This window comes from Bos grunniens, chromosome 5 (genome assembly GCF_055505025.1).
Source record: "Bos grunniens cultivar Pamir isolate PY7600 chromosome 5, Bosgru_T2T1.0, whole genome shotgun sequence".
In the NCBI taxonomy this organism is placed as follows: Eukaryota; Metazoa; Chordata; class Mammalia; order Artiodactyla; family Bovidae; genus Bos; species Bos grunniens.
Window position 1 is genome coordinate 9,919,505 of NC_141169.1, and position 12,166 is coordinate 9,931,670.

A 12,166-nucleotide genomic window follows, 5' to 3' on the forward strand; every position below is an offset into this window, starting at 1 on the left:
GGTGTTGCAAGAGGGCATCAGAGGGCAAACACACAGAAACCATACTCACAGAAAACAGTCAATCTAATCACACTAGGACCACAGCCTTGTCTAACTCAATGAACTAAGCCATGCCCGTGGGGCAACCCAAGACGGGCAGGTCATGGTGGAAAGATTTGACAGAATGGGGTCTACTGGAGAAGGGAATGGCAAACCACTTTAGTATTCTTGCCTTGAGAACCCCATGAACAGTATGAAAAGGCAAAATGATAGGATACTGAAAGAGGAACTCCCCAGGTCAGGAGGTGCCCAATATGCTACTGGAGATCAGTGGAGAAATAACTCCAGAAAGAATGAAGGGATGGAGCTGAAGCAAAAACAATACCTAGCTGTGGATGTAACTAGTGATAGAAGCAAGGTCTGATGCTGTAAAGAGCAATATTCCATAGGAACCTGGAATGTCAGGTCCATGAATCAAGGCAAATTGGAAGTGGTCAAACAAGAGATGGCAAGAGTGAATGTCGACATTCTAGGAATCAGCTAACTGAAATAGACTGGAATGGGTGAATTTAACTCAGATGACCATTATATCTACTACTGCAGGCAGGAATCCCTCAGAAGAAATGGAGTGGCCATCATGGTCAACAAAAGAGTTTGAAATGCAGTACTTGGATGCAATCTCAAAAACGACAGAATGATCTCTGTTCATTTACAAGGCAAACCATTCAATATCACAGTAATCCAAGTCTATGCCCCAACCAGTAACGCTGAAGAAGCTGAAGTTGAACGGTTCTATGAAGACCTACAAGACCTTTTAGAACTAACACCCAAAAAAGATGTCCTTTTCATTATACGGGACTGGAATGCAAAAGTAGGAAGAAACACCTGGAGTAACAGGCAAATTTGGCCTTGGAATACGGAATGAAGCAGGGCAAAGACTAATAGAGTTTTGCCAAGAAAATGCACTGGTCATAACAAACACCCTCTTCCAACAACACAAAAGCAGACTCTATACATGGACATCACCAGATGGTCAACACTGAAATCAGTGATTATATTCTTTGCAGCCAAAGATGGAGAAGCTCTATACAGTCAGCAAAAACAAGACCAGGAGCTGACTGTGGCTCAGACCATGAACTCCTTATTGCCAAATTCAGACTTAAATTGAAGAAAGTAGGGAAAACCACTAGACCATTCAGGTATGACCTAAATCAAATCCCTTATGATTATACAGTGGAAGTGAGAAATAGATTTAAGGGCCTAGATCTGATAGATAGAGTACCTGATGAACTATGGAATGAGGTTCGTGACACTGTACAGGAGACAGGGATCAAGACTATTCCCATAGAAAAGAAATGCAAAAAAGCAAAATGGCTGTCTGGGGAGGCCTTACAAATAGCTGTGAAAAGAAGAGAAGCGAAAAGCAAAGGAGAAAAGGAAAGATATAAACATCTGAATGCAGAGTTCCAAAGAATAGCAAGAAGAGATAAGAAAGGCTTCTTCAGCGATCAATGCAAAGAAATAGAGGAAAACAACAGAATAGGAAAGACTAGGGATCTCTTCAAGAAAATCAGAGATACCAAAGGAACATTTCATGCAAAGATGGGCTCGATAAAGGACAGAAATGGTATGGACCTAACAGAAGCAGAAGATATTAAGAAGAGGTGGCAAGAATACACAGAAGAACTGTACAACAAAGATCTTCACCACCCAGATAATCATGATGGTGTGATCACTCACCTAGAGCCAGACATCCTGGAATGTGAAGTCAAGTGGGCTTTAGAAAGCATCACTACGAACAAAGCTAGTGGAGGTGATGGAATTCCAGTTGAACTATTCCAAATCCTGAAAGATGATGCTGTGAAAGTGCTGCACTCAATATGCCAGCAAATTTGGAAAACTCAGCAGTGGCCACAGGACTGGAAAAGGTCAGTTTTCATTCCAATCCCAAAGAAAGGCAATGCCAAAGAATGCTCAAACTACCACACAATTGCACTCATCTCACACACTAGTAAAGTAATGCTCAAAATTCTCCAAGCCAGGCTTCAGCAATATGTGAACCGTGACCTTCCTGATGTTCAAGCTGGTTTTAGAAAAGGCAGAGGAACCAGAGATCAAATTGCCAACATCCGCTGGATCATGGAAAAAGCAAGAGAGTTCCAGAAAAACATCTATTTCTGCTTTCTTGACTATGCCAAAGCCTTTGACTGTGTGGATCACAATAAACTGTGGGAAATTCTGAAAGAGATGGGAATATCAGACCACCTGACCTGCCTCTTGAGAAACCTGTATACAAGTCAGGAAGCAACAGTTAGAACTGGACAGGGAACAACAGACTGGTTCCAAATAGGAAGAGCAGTCCGTCAAGGCTGTATATTGTCACCCTGCTTATTTAACTTCTATGCAGAGTACATCATGAGAAACGCTGGACTCGAAGAAACACAAACTGGAATCAAGATTGCTGGAGAAATATCAATCACCTCAGATATGCAGATGACACCACCCTTATGGCAGAAAGTGAAGAGGAACTCAAAAGCCTCTTGATGAAAGTGAAAGTGGAGAGTGAAAAAGTTGGCTTAAAGCTCAACATTCAGAAAACAAAGATCATGGCATCTGGTCCCACGACTTCTGGAAACAGTGTCAGACTTTATTTTTTGGGGCTCCAAAATCACTACAGATGGTGACTGCAGCCATGAAATTAAAAGACGCTTACTCCTTGGAAGGAAAGTTATGACCAACCTAGATAGAATATTCAAAAGCAGAGACATTACTTTGCCAACAAAGGTTCGTCTAGTCAAGGCTATGGTTTTTCCTGTGGTCATGTATGGATGTGAGAGTTGGACTGTGAAGAAGGCTGAGTGCCGAAGAATTGATGCTATTGAACTGTAGTGTTGGAGAAGACTCTTGAGGGTCCCTTGGACTCCAAGGAGATCCAATCAGTCCATTCTGAAGGAGATCAGCCCTGGGATTTCTTTGGAAGGAATGATGCTAAAGCTGAAACTCCAGTACTTTGGCCACCTCATGCGAAGAGTTGACTCACTGGAAAAGACTCTGATGCTGGGAGGGATTGGGGGCAGGAGGAGAAGGGGACGACAGACGATGAGACGGCTGGATGGCATCACTGACTCGATGGACGTGAGTCTGAGTGAACTCCGGGAGTTGGTGATGGACAGGGAGGCCTGGCGTGCTGCAATTCATGGGGTCGCAAAGAGTCGGACACGACTGAGCGACTGATCTGATCTGATCTGATCTGACAGAAGGTACACCACCAAGAGAGAACCATATAAACTAGGGACTTTGGTTACGATGTGTCAGTGTAAGTTCATCAACTGTAACAAATACGCCTCCCTATAGGAAGGAGGCTATCCATGTGTGAGGACAGGTTTAGATGGGAAACCTGTGTACCTTTTCCTCAATTTTGCTCTAAAAAGTTAGAGCAAAAGTTTAAAAAAAAAAAACAACAAACACATATGTACCATGGTACTTGAATTAGTCAATATCCTGTTCATAAAGGAGTCCACTTATCATGAACCTGGGTGTGATGATAACAATGTCAAAATGAAATTCAGGCTTCTAAATATTTACTTTTATGTTTTATTCTTACTTTGTCATGGGTTAGAAACAGTTCAAGGACCACACTTTGAACAGCATTAAAAGAATGTTTAAACTCAAGACTTAAAAGAGGAATAAGAATGTGCAAATATGAAAGAGTATGTGGTCTATTGAGAAACAGAAAAATCCAATATGGCTAAAGCATGAAATGTAAACATAGGAGTGATAAGATATGACACTGGAAAAGCAAGCAGGAGACTGAAAACTATTTTAAGAAGAATTTCAATGAATGGTTTCTAAATTTATTCACTATATACACATTGGTATGTATATTTATCTATTTTATATTATGATTTATACTATATGTGATTATATATAATATACTCATATAATTTATCATACAAATATATATGTAAATTAAATACTATGATTTAGAACATGGTATTATTAAAATATTATTACTGTATCACAAAAAGTAGAACATAAAGGGATGAAAAGAATTTTAAGTGTACATTTTAACTATGGTGTAAGTTTTCTTTGTTTTGACAAAAATTGACTATAATGTTCTTAATGAAAGTATAATTTGAAGATGCTTCTTTACTTCTGAGGAACTTATTTTAACTTATGAAATATAAAGATTCGAAGGTACAGTTCTAAGATGAGCATGCATTTTTTATTTTTATTTATTTATTTTTCTTTCCCGCAGGGGTCAGCTTGATAGCCCGCGGGCCAGGGGTCCCATACAGTGCAGGCCCTGCGAGACAGCAACTAGGCCTGAGCTTACTAAACATATGTCCCATCTGGGCAGGGCCTGCCTCTGCTCCCACCCCAGCGAGTCCCCAGACCGGGCGTACCGTGTCCATAGCCAAACTTATCCCCAGGTCCCAGGGCAGGGGACCCAGGGCCCATGAGCTGCAGAGTTTGCTGTGGCAGTCATCCGGGCCAGCCCCTGCTACCACGGGAACAGGGCTGAATTTGACTTGACTGTGGGCATTTTTTATTTTTAATGGCTATAACAGAAAGAGATGCCTCACAGAGTTTTTAAAATTTTCACTTGAAAATCCAAAGCATCAAAATAATTTTTTCTAATTTGTAAAAACACATCTGATTTTATGATTGCTGGGAGAAATATCAATAACCTCAGATGTGTAGATGACACCACCCTTATGGCAGAAAGTAAAGCAAAAAGCCTCTTGATGAAGGTGAAAGAGGAGAGTGAAAAAGTTGGCTTAAAGCTCAACATTCAGAAAATGAAGATCATGGCATCTGGTCCCATCACTTCATGGCAAATAGATGGGGAAACAGTGGAAACAGTGTCAGACTTTATTTTTCTGGGCTCCAAAATCACTGCAGATGGTGACTGCAGTCATGAAATTAAAAGACGCTTACTCCTTGGAAGGAAAGTTATGACCAACCTAGATAGCATATTCAAAAGCAGAGACATTACTTTGCCAACAAAGGTCTGTCTAGTCAAGGCTATGGTTTTTCCAGTGGTCATGTATGGATGTGAGAGTTGGACTGTGAAGAAAGCTGAGCACTGAAGAATTGATGCTTTTGAACTGTGGTGTTGGAGAAGACTCTTGAGAGTCCCTTAGACTGCAAGGAGATCCAATTGGTCCATTCTAAAGGAGATCAGCCCTGGGATTTCTTTGGAAGGACTGATGCTAAAACTGAAAACTCCAGTACTTTGGCCGCCTCACGCGAAGAGCTGACTCACTGGAAAAGACCCTGATGCTGGGAGGGATTGGGGCCAGGAGGAAAAGGGAACGACAGAGGATGAGATGGCTGGATGGCATGCATCACCAACTCGATGGACCTGAGTTTGAGTGAACTCCGGGAGTTGGGGATAGACAGGGAGGCCTGGCGTGCTGCAATTCATGGGGTCGCAAAGAGTCGGACACGACTGAGCGACTGAACTGAACTGAACTGAACTGAACTGAAATCTAGGGCTTCCCTGATGGTTCAGATGGTGAAGCGTCTGCCTGCAACGCAGGAGACCTGGGCTCGATCCCTGGGTCAGGAAAATCCCCTGGAGAAGGAAATGGCAGCCCACTCCAGTACTCTTGCCTGGAAAATCCCATGGACAGAGGAGCCTAGTAGGCTACAGTCCATAGGGTCACAAAGAGTCGGACACAACTGAGCAACATCACATTCACTTTCACTGAAATCTAAGCTTCACAAGTTTGCTTTTGAACATGCTGAGTTTAAGATGCTTCTATGATATCTAAAAACAGGTATTTTAAAGTTGTCGGTTATATAGGAATGGAGCTAATGATTTGGAATCATCAGCATAGGTAAATATAATAACTGAAGTCATCAGTGTGAAAAAAAATTCCAGTACAAATAAACAGAACAAAAATAATAAGACAAAGTGCTGAGTAACACCAACACATAAAGACTAAGTACAGGAAAGGAAGAAATACAAATAAAACTGGGAAATACCAGCAGAGCGGTAGAAAGAAAATCAAGAGAGTAAGGTTATCACCTAAGTTGCAGCATATATAAAAGAGAACTAGAATCATTTTAAAGGCCTCTTTTCAGTTAAAAAAAGTCCACACACCTGCATCAACCACATGATTATTCAAATACAAACTACAATGCTGACAACTACAAATAAAAACCTAAACATGTGGATATACCCTAATATGTTTGTATTTGCTTGATGTACATACAAGCTTAAAATAAGATTTCAAAAAGTTTAACCTATTAATTAAAAATCCTTCTTACTGCTTTATACAAATGATAATATACAAATTCAAAATAAGGAATATTACTGAAAAAAAAAATCAGTCATTTATCCCTACTATATATTATGTTTGTAAAGAATACTGTCATAATTGTGAATAATTGTGTTACTAGCTCTTATTGCCAAATTTAGCTCTGTTTATTTTAAAAACAGAAATGTTTTAACCGATTTTCAGGGCTAGATATGTACAGTGCACAATACCCAGAATAAAAGATTGTTTTATTAACTCCAAAAAGATTGCAACGTTCTACTCAGGAATGTTAACACAAATCTCTAACTAATACACCTCCAAAAAGAATCCTCCTCTGCCCTTAGTTACAAAGTTATTAACTGAAATGTTCAGAAGGAAAAAGAATAAACAGTATTATCAAGGATAAACACCACTGTTTACTGAAAATTTTCTCCCTCTGGGAATTTTTATATCTTCTGTGGGAAGAATAGAAGGTGTTGTGGTGGGGGATAAACACTGTTATTCTACAACTACCATGAGGACAAGACTGGCAGCACCATGAGATTACAACTAGAGGAATTTTACACTAAAATACAATATTTTAATCTCTCCTTCATATTTGAATGAGATTCTTGCTGGGTACAGTAATCTGGGCTGTAGGTTATTTTCTTTTATCACTTTAAGTGAGTCTTGCCATTCCCTCCTGGCCTGAAGAGTTTCTATTGAAAGATCAGCTGTTATCCTTATGGGAATCCCTTTGTGTGATATTTGTTGTTTTCCCCTGCTGCTTTTAATATTTGTTCTTTGTGTTTGATCTTTGTTAATTTGATTAATATGTGTCTTGGGGTGTTTCGCCTTGGGTTTATCCTGTTTGGGACTCTCTGGGTTTCTTGGACTTGGGTGATTATTTCCTTCCCCATTTTAGGGAAGTTTTCAACTATTATCTCCTCAAGTATTTTCTCATGGTCTTTCTTTTTGTCTTCTTCTGGGACTCCTATGATTCGAATGTTGGAGCGTTTAATATTGTCCTGGAGGTCTCTGAGATTGTCCTCATTTCTTTTAATTAGTTTTTCTTTTTTCCTCTCTGATTCATTTATTTCTACCATTCTATCTTCTAATTCACTAATCCTATCTTCTGCCTCTGTTATTCTACTATTTGTTGCCTCCAGAGTGATTTTGATCTCATTTATTGCATTATTCATTATATATTGACTCTTTTTTATTTCTTCTAGGTCCTTATTAAACCTTTCCTGCATCTTCTCAATCTTTGTCTCCAGGCTATTTATCTGTGATTCCATTTTGATTTCAAGATTTTAGATCATTTTCACTATCATTATTTGGAATTCTTTATCAGGTAGATTCCCTATCTCTTCCTCTTTTGTTTGGTTTGGTGGGCATTTATCCTGTTCCTTTACCTGCTGAATATTCCTCTGTCTCTTCATCTTGTTTATATTGCTGAGTTTGGGGTGTCCTTTCTGTATTCTGGCAGTTTGTGGAGTTCTCTTTATTGTGGAGTTTCCTCACTGTGGGTGGGTTTGTACAGGTGGCTTGTCAAGGTTTCTTGGTTAGGGAAGCTTGTGTCGGTGTTCTGGTGGGTGGAGCTGGATTTCTTCTCTCTGGAGTGCAATGAAGTGTCCAGTAATGAGTTATGCGATGTCTATGGTTTTGTAGTAACTTTGGACAGCCTGTATATTGGAGCTCAGGGCTGTGTTCCTATGTTGCTAGAGAATTTGCATGGTATATCTTGCTTTGGAACTTGTTGGCCCTTGTGTGGGCCAACAATAAAATAAGATACTTTAAAGTTTCACAATTAGAAGTAACACAAGACTCCTGAGTAAAATCCTCCTTTTAGAAAGGATATCAAATATTCAGGAGTACTGGATAAACTGTAAGATCCTTAATTAAATAACCAACAAGCACCAGCCTGACCTCCGCATTCTCAATATGCTCTCTGCCTGACTGTACTCCACCACTGCAGTCCCTGTCCCAAATAGCCCCACCCGCTGGGTAGGCTTTCTCTCTCCCTTTAAACACACACACATAAACAGAGCAACAATTGAATACAAAAGTCATTTCTCAGACTCTATGAGAGTTATGGTACACATTCACTGTGGGAAACAGATAACATGATCAATCTCTCCAGTAACCCCAATAACCCAGAGACAACAGATGTTATGAAAGTGAAAGTCGCTCAGTTGTGTCCAACTCTTTGCAACCCCATGAACTATACAGTCCATGGAATTCTCCAGGTCAGACTACCGGAGTGGGTAGCCTTTCCCTTCTCCAGGGGATCTTCCCAACCAAGGGATCGAACCCAGGTCTCCTGTATTGCAGGTGGATTCTTTACCAGCTGAGCCACAATTCCACAATATATCAATTATTAGTAGTTCATAACCTTTTTGGATTGCAGATCCCTTTGAAAATCTGGTGAAAAATATAGCTCTTCTCCGAAATAAGCATGATATTCTTTTACATAGAAATTTAGCAGCTTGTCAACAGAGTTCAAGTTTAGAACACTTTATATGAGACACTGTTTTATTATCATACCCTTTGTTATATGCTCTCCCTCCACTTGTTTAATATAAATAGGTAATAATTTTCCAATAATTATTAATTCTTATAGGTAATGTTTTCTACAACATCAGTTTAATGTCCATATTGTAACTTTACATTAATATATTACAGCATATATGCTATTTCATTGTTACAAATTTCAGTTTTTCTGTTAGGGGCTATCATACATGTTCTTTTCTTATATGTTAAATACAGTAAATTACCTTAAAGAGATAACTATAAACTTAACTAAGGAAACATTCTATTATGAAAATTACACATTGGGGAGAAAAAACCCCCACAAATACATGACCACTGGTCCACCCTTCCTAAACCTTAAGTTTCAGAAACTTTATGACCCCCACCCCCAAATAATTTTCCAAAGTTATTGAAACATAGTTGTTTTTTTTAAAACAATATTTATGTCCTTGGCTGTGTCGGGTTTTACTTGCAGCACACAGGGATCTGCACCCTCTGCTGTGGCATGCGGAGCCTTTAGCTGCAGCATACAAACTCTTAGTTGTGGCACGTGGGATCTAGTTCCCTGCTCAGGGATCGGACCTGCACTGGGAGCGCAAAGCCTCAACCACTAGATCACCAGGGAAGCCCCATTTAAACATGCTTTATAAAAAGGAGTTCAGTGAATATTTAAGAAATGTTCTACATAAATGAGAAGAGTCATTTACTCTTCTCATTTACATAGAGTCACTGCTTAACAAATTCAATGCATCCTTGATAACTGTAATAAAAAATTAATATTTAATTCATAATTTATAAGAACACACAAACTGATCTTGTGGATGGCTATATCCTCTGATGACTTTTTAAGTTTGTGTAGCCATATGTGTAAGTTATTTGGTTTACTGAAAATATTTTCTAACATATAATGCCAAATATCCATCCTTTAGCCCATTCCTCCTTTTTTTCATCCCCATTAATCAGCAGACACCCTCTCCAAGAAATATACATTCTCCAATCTTTGTTGCAACTTGTTGACAGGTTAATGAATGTAATTAACTGTTGATATACAATACAACAAATTCCTCTAGATAAGGCATTGATAAGTTCAGATCTAGATTTTGTTTGTTTTTTATCTTGTGTCTGAGTCGCAATGAGTTTGTGAATAATAATTAGTAACTTAAAAAAACTTTTTTAGTAGTACTAAACATAGCTAAACCTTTAAGAGTTGAAACGTAACAAACCACATGTTCTAGGCTATGAAAATAAAAGAAGCAACAAGTGTACGAACAGGTCACAAGTAAAATAATGGTCTAAAAAGCTTAAAAATAAAAACATACACCCTGTGAAATCAATTGTCTTCCTGATTTAACACAATGATAAATGGTAAATAAATGATCAATGATAAATAAAGCTTTTGATGAAGATCTGTAAGGAAATTATTCCCCTAATGACCCTAAGTAAAGAATGCAAATCTGAAAAGTGCCAATTATAATTTAAGGTGTATCATGCGAAGAGTTGACTCATTGGAAAAGACTCTGATGCTGGGAAGGACTGAGGGCAGGAGGAGAAGGGGACAACAGAGGATGAGATGGCTGGATGGCATCACTGACTCGATGGACATGAGTCTGAGTGAACTCCGGGAGTTGGTGGATAGGGAGGCCTGGCGTGCTGCGATTCATGGGGTCGCAAAGAGTCGGACATGACTGAGCGACTGAACTGAACTGAACTGACTTAAGAACTAAATGTGTATGAATGATACAACAAATGTGGTAAGTTACTGAAGTTCATTTTTATTTCCCAAAACAAAAACTGATAAAAATACTTTGGTTTGAGAATGTGGCCTGCAAATGGGCCAAATCAAAGCTTTTTGATTGACAATGCTTGCTAGTAAACAAAAAAAGATTCTTTCCAGTTTAAACTAGTCATGCTAAGTAAAAATTACCAAAAAATGCTTACATGTTAGAAGTTGAAAGGAATCACAGGTTTCATTATACCTATATCAAAATTACTCAGAAATTAAAATAAAAAGCAGCAGCAGTGGCAAACATGTCAGATTTACTTAGTCCTTGATAACCTTAGCCTTCTTAAACATTGTTTTATTAGTAAACATTTAAATCTTTTCTATTTAATAACTTAATAATAAAATAACAGCTCTTCTTAATCAATATTTTATTTATATACACTATAACAACCACAACTTTTAACCATATATTTTAAACTTAACATAAAACAGAGGAAAACAGAGGTTTTATACATATAAATCTAAGTAGATGGTCTTGCACAGGCATGTGGGTGCTGGAGTCAGGTTGCCTGAGTTCAAATCTGGACTCATACTGACTAGTTCTATAACCACAGTGAAATCATTCTACCTCTTTGTCTCATTTCCCTCACCTACAAAGTAAAAGTAAATATTTTACCAACAGTACCTTCCTTATAAGATAACTGTTGCAAGAATTGAATGAGATCTCCATAAAGTACCCTGGACATTATAAGACTTGATAAGATTTACCATTATACTATAATTATTAGCACAAGCATGATGACCACATCTTCTGCAACTTTATGGCTTCAACAGGGAAGGACACCACTACTTCAGCCATCTCTGTTAAACAACTTCTCATACTTAATTCTGATCTTCCTCCTATACATAAGCACACACACTCAAACATTCTTCCTCCTATACATAAGCACATACACTCAAACACATTTTCTGGTAAAAAGCATTATTTAATTGTGAATAGGTGGTACTATGGACTTGCTATGGTTTGAATGCTTGCGTCCCTCCAAATTCTTATTCTGAAACCCTAATGTCCAACGTAAGGGCACTGGGAGGTGAGGCTGCGGGAGGTGCCTAGGTCACAAAGTTGGAGCCCTTCTGCACGTGTATAAGAGCACTGCCACCGCAGAGCTCTCTAGCCCCTCCCACTACGTGAGGACACAGTGGCGAGCTGTTAAGTCTGCAACTGGCAGGCAGGCCTTCACCAACAGAATCGGACCAAATTACCCACTCTCTCCATCACATGAGGTCACAGTGAGCAGGCAGTTCTCTGAGAGTCAGGAAGAGAACCCTCATGAGAACCAGACCATGCTGGCACTCTGACTGATTTTGGACTTCACAGCCTCCAGAACTGTGAGAAAATAAATTTCTATTTTAGCCATCCTGTCTATGGCATTTTGTTATGGCATTCCAAGCTGACTAGTACAGGGTTTATACTTATCTTTTCAGTGTTTAAATACACAAGTGAAAATGACTCTAAGTTTCTTTTGCTAAGTTCATCAAACCTTTACAAATCCATGCTGTGTGCAGTTTTCAGACTGCAGAGTATGTGAGAATAAGTTGTGGTCTGCCTACAATGCAGTTTCTTTTGAAGAGGATAATTAAGGTTTCTGACATTACACATATGTCTACAATATGTTCTTAGTCT

General features: G+C 38.9%; 1 protein-coding gene and 1 non-coding gene across 2 annotated transcripts in view; both read right to left on the reverse strand.

Annotated features, from left to right (window-relative positions):
* PAWR (pro-apoptotic WT1 regulator) overlaps nt 1-12,166 on the reverse strand; it is a 128,275-nt gene that overhangs the window by 22,977 nt on the left and 93,132 nt on the right. The gene's annotated exons all lie outside the window — the stretch shown is intronic.
* LOC147371306 (small nucleolar RNA SNORA5) lies at nt 4,385-4,520 on the reverse strand. Its single transcript, XR_015164968.1, has one exon. It is a non-coding gene; the product is annotated as a small nucleolar RNA SNORA5 (small nucleolar RNA).